This window comes from Apium graveolens, chromosome 1 (assembly GCF_009905375.1).
Source record: "Apium graveolens cultivar Ventura chromosome 1, ASM990537v1, whole genome shotgun sequence".
In the NCBI taxonomy this organism is placed as follows: Eukaryota; Viridiplantae; Streptophyta; class Magnoliopsida; order Apiales; family Apiaceae; genus Apium; species Apium graveolens.
In genome coordinates this window covers 91375880-91384761 of record NC_133647.1, presented here as the reverse complement: position 1 = coordinate 91384761, position 8882 = coordinate 91375880, and the positions used below count along the sequence as shown (strand labels likewise).

Genomic DNA, 8882 nt, shown 5'->3' with positions numbered 1-8882 from the left:
CCCTAGGCTGGGGATTCCGCCCCTGATCATCTTGGTCCCTCCTACGATCTTCAAAGTTCTTTCTCCCATTGTTATTCCTATCTCCTCCTTCCCCAGTTTACTTGTTCAATCTTCCTTTTCGAATAAGGAACTAAATTTCATCTTTCAGTTGTCTATATTCATCAGTGTCATGACCAACATCTTTGTGAAATCTACAATACTTGCTTTTATCTAGCTTGTCAAGATCAACCTTCAAGAGTTTAGGCCAATGAATATCTCGATCTTTCTCGATTTCCATCAAGATTTGGCTTCTAGGAGCATTCAGCTTAACATATTCAGTGAACTTTTGCCCATGTCCTCCCTTCTTTGGAGTTGAATTAGGGTTTTGCTCAGTTCTAGGATACTTGTCCTTAGCGATATATTCCAGATTAGTTTTCTGCTTCTTGCCTCCAGTGGGCTCGTTACTTACTACTGTCTTCCTCATGCTCTCCTTCACTTTGATGTACTTCCCAGCCCTATCTTGGAGCTGTAACATGCTTTCAGGGGGGCACTTGGCCAAGTACATCTTAAAGAACTCATCCCTAGTTTCCTGTTGCAGTGCTATCATGGCTACCTTGTCATCAAGGTCTGGGACTTTTAAAGCTTCCTTTGTGAAATGATTCAGGTAGTCTCTCAAGGATTCCTTCGCTCCCTACACAATGCTCACGAGGGATGCTAAACTTTTCTCATGTACTCTCCCGCTGATGAACTACTTAATAAAATCCTGACTTAATTATCTGAAGGACCCAATAGAGTTCGGGTGTAAACGACTATACCATCTTTGAGCCATACCCGACAGGGTTTGAGAAAAGGCCCGACACTTAATAGCGTCATTCACGGGCTGCAACAACGGTGCATTAGAGAATGTACTGACATGATTAGCGGAATCTCCCGTGCCATTATAAGCTTTGATAGTGGGCATCTTAAATTTCCTTGAGATATTGGCATTCATTATCTCTTCAGTGAATGGTGGAGTAGGATCATCAGGATCTCCAAGGGGAAGAAGATTGCTTGGATCAGCTCTTGGGACTACAACCCTTCTTTGTGATGGATCATCCAGGTCTATGGTTGGAGGAGGATTTCTCCCCCTAGGTGGTAATGGGAGTCTGAGAGTCTGGTGCGCCTCCAAGTCACGCTTCAACCTTTGAATCTCAGCCTCGTGGGCCTTGATTCTCTCCTGCACTTTGTGGGGATTCACCCCTCGGGTGCTCCTAGGATGTTGGTTACAATCGGCCGTCGGCTCTTTTCCAGCACATCTCCTTCTTGGGGCCACTTCATCATCTGAAGATTCGGAGTCTCTCTCAGTGTAAGGACCAGAAAATTCCCGATCCTCTGGGATAGGAGCCAAACCTTGTATGTAGGGGGTGTTTGCCCTCATCCTTCACTCTGTCCAGCATGTCCACTTCCTCCAACCTCGGGGTAAAGGGGCATCCCATAAGGGGGTTAGTGGTCACAACGGTTGAATACTCTTACCCAACGGGTCATGAATTCACAATTGTATGTAGTTGTTGAAGTTGGGGATTCGTACCTTGATGAGCCGGGGGAATCGTCCCTTGAGGTTCAGTTGCCTCTACCTGGACTCGTCCTTGGGTGGCGACATTGGTTGAATGCGGAGGTACCACCACGACTGATGAAATCGTTTGGGTTATCCCCGCTGGTGTTTCTCCTTCTTGGGCGCTACCTCTTCTCCGTGTTCTCGCCATGGTTGTTGTTGTGCTTCCCCATAGTCAGCGCCAAATGTTATGGATCAAAATCTAAGGTATAATAATTGTTGTGTTTATTACTAGGGAACGTAAGCTTCGAGGCTCGATTTGACTGCTCTTGTGTTTCGTGACTCGATCTGCCTTACAAGATGCCTACGTACCTTGCTGTATACCAAGGATCAAGTCAAAAAATGTAGTTCTAATTTGTGGGGTTAGGCCCCTTATATAGATGTTGGGGGTCCTTGAATTGGACTTGGGTTAGGAGACTTGGTGGTCAAGTCTCATAATTAGAATGGACTTGGAGTCCTAAGAAGTAGGAAGTTGATTCCTTATCCCACCAGGTTCCTTGGAGGTCAATCTATAGGGATTTATTTCTCCATTAGGACTCATCTTATCAGCTGACTTATCCCATATTAATTAACTACGAAATTAATTAATATTCAGGGTTTTGGACCTTCTCAAATGGGCCTAGCTGTTGGCCCAATTCTGATATGATTAATGCAACATTAACTACATACCCAGGCCTTATTTTCTTCCCTATCAAAGCCCTCTCTCTCACCCGAGTGGAAAAAAATATGTCTAATTTGAGAGAATCTTTCAAAGATTTGCATGAGGTGATCCAGAAAGAGATAACTCGGAATAATGACTCAAAGGTCAATCTGGATCAACTCTACAAGGCTAAGTTTGAACCTTCAGCTTTGGTCATGGAGGAGGTCAAGAATGTTGTGTATAATTCTTTTGGTACTTTAGCTACCTTTAGTTCACAACCTATGTCTACATCCATAAACCTGCAAATCCAAAACTTACAAGCTTAAATCTCCACTCTCCAATCTTCAAATGAATCTCTCTCAGCTCAAGTCACTCAATTGACCTCTTTGATGCAAAGTCAGCAACAACATATAAAGTCCCTAGTAGACTCCCACAAATATCTACAGATGCAGAATTCAGTATCTTTCAGAGCTATTATGGGAGCTTTAAACATACCTTTTCCAGAATTACCACAAACTGTAAGGACTACACTCCCTCTACCTACAATCTCTATACCTTCTACCAAGACTAAGGGGGGGATGGAGTCACAGCTAAAATTGCAATCATCAAGACAAGCCACAATTCAAGTTCAAAAGAAGGATGATATTAAAATGGACAAACTCTTGAAAGCAGCTGAAGGACCTTATCTTGACAAGGAATTTGATGAACTCCTTAAAGCTTTCAGGATCTTTCTTAACAACAATCACTTCACCTACAAAAAGGCTTTGGAAAGAAACATAAACTTTCTGAGAATAGTGATGATGATAAATGGAAATTATAGAGAAAAGAGGATTGTTGCAAACATCAATGACTCAAGTGGGGACATGTGTATTCAGGTCTCTCTCTCCTATATCCAATCTAGAAGGGCATCTGAGCTGGTCATCCTAATCAATTGTTAGTCCCTTAACAATGTAGCAAGAATTACAGAAGGGGGGTTGAATGGAATTCTTGAACCTTTTTCTTGAAATAAAAATGTTCAACTCGATTATAGATATATTTGTTTTGATTAGCACAATGCGGAATGTAAACTTGAATGAATCAAAACATAAGTAATTAAAAACAAGAGTCTTTAAAAACTTTCTGGTGGATTTAAATAATTCCACCAGAGATATATATAATATATCGAGAGGACTTTGTGTGCAGAAATTCCCACAGCTGCTTACAAATGGAACTGCTGAGAATACAGGAAATGCTAAAGATTATGCTTACAAAGATTTCTCTGTTTTTGTGTTTCTCAGCTATCTCAGTTATTTTCTATTTGCTACTCTCTTGGTTTATATAATACCAAGATTACAAAGTCAAAAAGACTGAACAAATATAAAATCTAACAGTCTTAATCTTTGCTGCTTTTCGTCCTCTATTACCTAGTTAATGGGCTTCCACAATGTGTTTGTATACAACTCGACGGCTGTGTGTCAGCTTTCACTGTTCAACTGATGTTTGAATTCTTGATATGATCATCCGTCGACTTTCAGATCATCCGTCGATGACTTAATTGATCATCCGTCGACTGCTATGTTAAACATCCGTTGATAGTCATTTGATCATCTGTCGAAGGCTTTGTTAATCATCCGTCGGTAGCTACTTTGGCACTTGACTTCATTTCACTTATACAGAATTACAAGACATTACTTATGTACAATTAATCAACCTATTCTGCATATCTAGTTAAAGTCAACATGACTTATATGCTACTACAGATTTTATACAAAGGTGCATACATCACTGTGCTACAAACTTACTATTACATAAGCTACTCACTCGATGGATAATAAGTTAATCATCCGTCGGGACTATAGTGAGTTATCCGTCGGGACTATAATTCTTATCCGTCGAGTGCTACATTATTTCACTAAGTAAAATCTACTTAAATGTTTTGTTTAGGTAATCATCAAGTATACAACATATTCACAACATCAATAAAGTCAACATGGTGATTTGCGAGGACACTCTCTTGCTCAATAAACTCAAGAATGGTCAAGTAGCTGCTTGGATTGATCATATGACCTTGGAGACTGATTTGAAGACCAAGAAGAGCAAGAGCATTGAAGATGAAGAGATGATCAGGATTTTGGGTAGATACTTGAAGATGGCTAAAACCATGTTGCCTAGAACACAAATCAATACTAAAGATGACTTAGATGATGACGAGCAGAAGGAGGTGATCAAAAATCTTCTGCCTCAAATACAAGTCAATCTAGAAAAGCAACTGGCAACAAGGGTGATGACAAGAAAGAGAAAAAGAAGGGAAGAAATGATGGGAAGAAGAGGAAAAAAGATGGATAAGGGGTAGTAAAGCATCAAGATGTCCGAGGAATCCAAATTTCACAAACTCACCAAACTCAAATTCCTAAACCTATCCAAACAAATAATCAATCAAACCAACCTCAAAAACCCGAGTACCTATACAAGTCAACTGCAAATTCCCTACTCCCAATCAAAGCTAGCCAAACCTCACTCAAGAAATTATCAAGACCACCTTCATTTAAGCCTCCATCTAAATCTCATTTCAAAACTACAGGACGAAAACAAAAGAAAATTCAAGCTAATGTTGTGCTATCTGGAATTGTTTTAATCAGAATGACTTTCTACCAGTATCAAGGAACATAAAAGATGATGATTATCACCGATAACAAGCTAAGGAGATAGTCAAAGTTTGGTTTGTTTTTCTGGAAGAAGCCAAGATCTACTATCAGGATGGCTCCTTCATTTTGCTGAATAGAGAAGTAATAGAGACATTTTCAACTGTGGAATTGAAGAGGGTGATTAGTTTGATGAAGGCTAAGGACTCAAGTCCAAGAATGAGGAAGGTTGTGCTAGCTGAAAGGTTGAGAGAAAGGAACATCAAGCATGCTAGGGAAAAGGCTGAGAGGGAAGAAAGGGAAAGAAAATATGCAAGAGAAATTAAGATATTTGAACAGAGATCTAATGAATTAAAGGCAAGGGGTTTGACCAGAGTTTCTAAAGATGGACATTTCCTAAACATTAAAGCTGGCAGAGTCTCAAGGTTTAGAATTCATCTTCTTAATACTTACTCATTGAAGGAATGACTCAAGCTAGTGGAAGCTCTAAGAGGGATAAAAATTATTGAAGAACTTGAAGTGCTGGTAAAGATCAAGGACCTCATTAAAAAAGATCCTGGCTATGAGAAATTCACCTAATGTCTATAATTTGTAAACTGATGAAAATTCTCAATGTATAAAAAGTGTATTTTTCAATCTGTCAATTTTAATGTATTTGATTTTTGCTTGGGGTTAGTCTTGTTATTAGGCATAAATTTGTGATAAGTAATATTCTCACAAATTGGGGGAGATTGTTGTGCAAGACATGCCTACATAATAACAAGACAAAGTCAAATTAACAGCCTAAGATTAAGTTGTATGATAATCAATATTTGTATTCTGTAATTGTATTCCCTGAGTCTATAAAAATGTTAAATAGATTAGACTGGGGGATTTTTCTATGAACAGTTTCAAGCTTAGGAATACACTTTGGAAGAAGATCAAGTCATGATCATGCCTCAGAGAAAAGATGTAGAAGCTTTGAGTTGAATAACGTTATTCTATGAAAAATGTTCTAAGTCAAGATATTAACAAGTCACAGATCAAGGTATATCGAAGTCAATCGAGAAGTCCAAAATGACTTGTATAGTAGTCCAAAATGACTTATGAAGTAGTCTCAGAGATATCGACAAGTCAAATGAAGATGTTGAGAACTGGAGATATCGACAAATCAATTTCTCATATAGAGATCTCAGAGATATCGATTAGTCAAAACGTGTATGTAGAGATCTCAAAGATATCGACAAGTTATTTCTGCATGTAGAAGTCTTATAGATATTGATAAGTCAAATGAAGATATTGACAAGTCAATTCTGCATGTAGAGATCTGAGAGATATCGACAAGTCATTTCATATATAGAGAAATGGAGACCTCGATAAGTTAATTATATTTATAGAGAACTCAAGATATCGATAAGTCATGATACTTATGGATATGTCACTTCTCTACAGAACAAAAGGAGATCTCGACATACTATCTCGGTATCTATTGGTTTAAGATTCCAAGTACTAGGTTTATCTGCATAACCTAATCCTGACCTCCGACAACCACTTTCAATTAATCCCTGAGTTGTTTTTTCCTAAAATTGTCCAAAGTTTTATTATTTCCTATTCCTTAGACAATTTTATCTCAAGATAAACATGTTTTTCTAGTGTTGAGTGGCATTTATGACACTTTATAATGCTCCATTAAGCTTTGAATTGGTGTATTTATACTCAAGTTATTGGTGTTTTAATGTGTTTTCTAGTGTTTTTGCATTTCAGGCATTAATCTGGAATTCAGGAGAATTAGCATTGATTTGATGCTAATATGGTGTTAGGATGGTTTCCAAGGAATAAAGCTCGTGAAGACCAACTCATTGCAGAAAGAAAAGAATAAAATGGAATTTTCTCCAAAAGGCCAGCGCTCCCGCGCTGTTATAGCGCGCGCCCGCGCCCGAAGTACAGAGACACAGCGCGCCCGCGCTGATCAAGCGCGCGACTGTGCCGGGTCGGGAAATTAAAATCCTGATTCTCGTGGGCTTTTGATTGGAGGACTTCTACCATGTAGAGGGCTGCTATATATATAAATAAAGGTCATTTTTCAAAAGAGACGGATCGGAGCAAGAGGAGAAGGCATAAGAAGACCGAAGAGCACAATCTCAACCAAGGCGAAGAAGATCTAGTTTTTATTTGTGATTCTTTGTTTAAGTTGTAACGTTGGATACTAGTTTTCTTATTCTTGAACCTATAATCTTGTGTCGTACTTGGTTTATTATTTATTCAGTATAAAGACTACGTTTATTATACCATGCTTTCATCGGAACCCACGTTGATGATGAGTCCGATCATGGGCTAATCATTATCGTGGGGTTCTAACGGATTTATTTATGGATTTCTTTAGTTGATTTGTTTTGATGCCTTAGTATGTGGTGATTATATGATAACCTATTATTAATTGTGCTTAATCGTCTTATGAGCATCGTAAACTTATAAGATAGCGTGTTAATTCTTAATAAAGCGACAGTGAATTTAATGGGGTGACTGAAGATGCTATCAAGCTGCGACTTTTACCATTCTCTCTAAGGGATAAAGCAAAGTGTTGGTTACAATCTCTACCACCAGGGTCTATCACCACATGGGAGGATCTTGCTCAAAAGTTTCTCACTAAATTCTTTCATATGGCAAAGACTGCTGCAATCAGGAATGCTCTTACTGAGTTTTGACAGCAAACTGGAGAATCTCTGTGTGAGGCTTGGGATCGATATAAGGAGATGCTAAGGACCTGCCCACACTATGGCATGCCTGATTGGATGATTATAAACTGTTTCTATAATGGATTGGGTGCTACTTATAAACCTATGCTCGATGCAGCATTAGGAAGAGCCTTGTGGGCTCAGAGCTACAATGAAGCATATGAATTGATTGAACTGATGGCTGCTAATGAATACCAGAATCCTTCCCAGAGACTAACTCTGCGTAAAGTAGCAGGAATTCTGGAGTTGGATGCAGCAACTGCTATAGCTGCCCAACTTAAGGCTTTGACTGTGAAGGTGGACACTTTGGCTAATTATGGAGTTAATCAAATCACTGGTGTCTGTAAGCTTTGTGCGGGTGCCCATTAGATTGATAAGTGTGCTATTTCTAGTGAATCAGCTCAGTTCGTGAGCAACTTTCAGAGGTTGCAACAACCTATGCCAGCCACCTATCATCCGAACAACCGCAATCATCCTAATTTCAACTGGATAAACACTCAGAATGCGGTTCAACAGCCTTATCAGTAGTACCCAGCAAAGCAGTACAACCCCCTGGTTTCCAGCAACCGCAATATGCACCAAGACACCAGCTCCAGCTACAACAAGCGAATAAAAAATCTGAATTGGGGGAGTTGAGGCTCATGTGCAAGAGACAAGATGTTTCTATGAAGACCTTGGAGAATCAGATTGGGCAGATTGCTAACGCATTACTAAATCATCAACCTGGCACACTTCCAAGCGATATTAAAGTGCCAGGAAAGAAAGAATCTAAAGAGCATGTAAAGGCAATTACATTGAGGTCTGGTAAGGTTGCAAATCCTGAACAAACTCAAGTTTCGGATGAAAAAGCTGTAGTTGAAGCAGTAGCGCAGTAGCAAACAAAAGTGGAACCAAGGAAGACTACTATTGAGCACACTCCTCCTGAGGGTAATACAGGGGAGAAACAGATCTATCCTCTACCTCCTTTTCCTAAGAGGCTGCAGAAGAAAAAGCTGGATAAGCAGTTTGAAAAGTTTTTGGAGGTGTTCAAGAAACTTCATATCAACATACCTTTCGCTGAAGCTCTTGAGCAAATTCCTAGTTACACGAAATTCATGAAAGGTATTCTATCTAGGAAGGTGAAGCTTGATGACTTAGAAATCATTGCTCTCAGGGAGGAATGCAGTGTGGTGTTGCAACAGAAACTGCCTCCGAAGCTTCATTATTCCATACACCATTGTAAAATTGTCATTCGATAAATGCTTATGTGACTTGGGAGCTAGCATCAATCTGATGCCTTTGTCAATCTTCAAGAAGTTGGACTTACCTGATCCAAAGCCGACTTATATGACTTTGCA

At 39.3% G+C, this 8882-nt stretch overlaps 1 non-coding gene across 1 annotated transcript; it reads right to left on the bottom strand.

The window, feature by feature from the left end:
• Positions 1–7485: 7485 nt before the first annotated feature.
• Positions 7486–7592, bottom strand: LOC141680876 (small nucleolar RNA R71). Its single transcript, XR_012558438.1, has one exon. It is a non-coding gene; the product is annotated as a small nucleolar RNA R71 (small nucleolar RNA).
• Positions 7593–8882: the final 1290 nt, after the last annotated feature.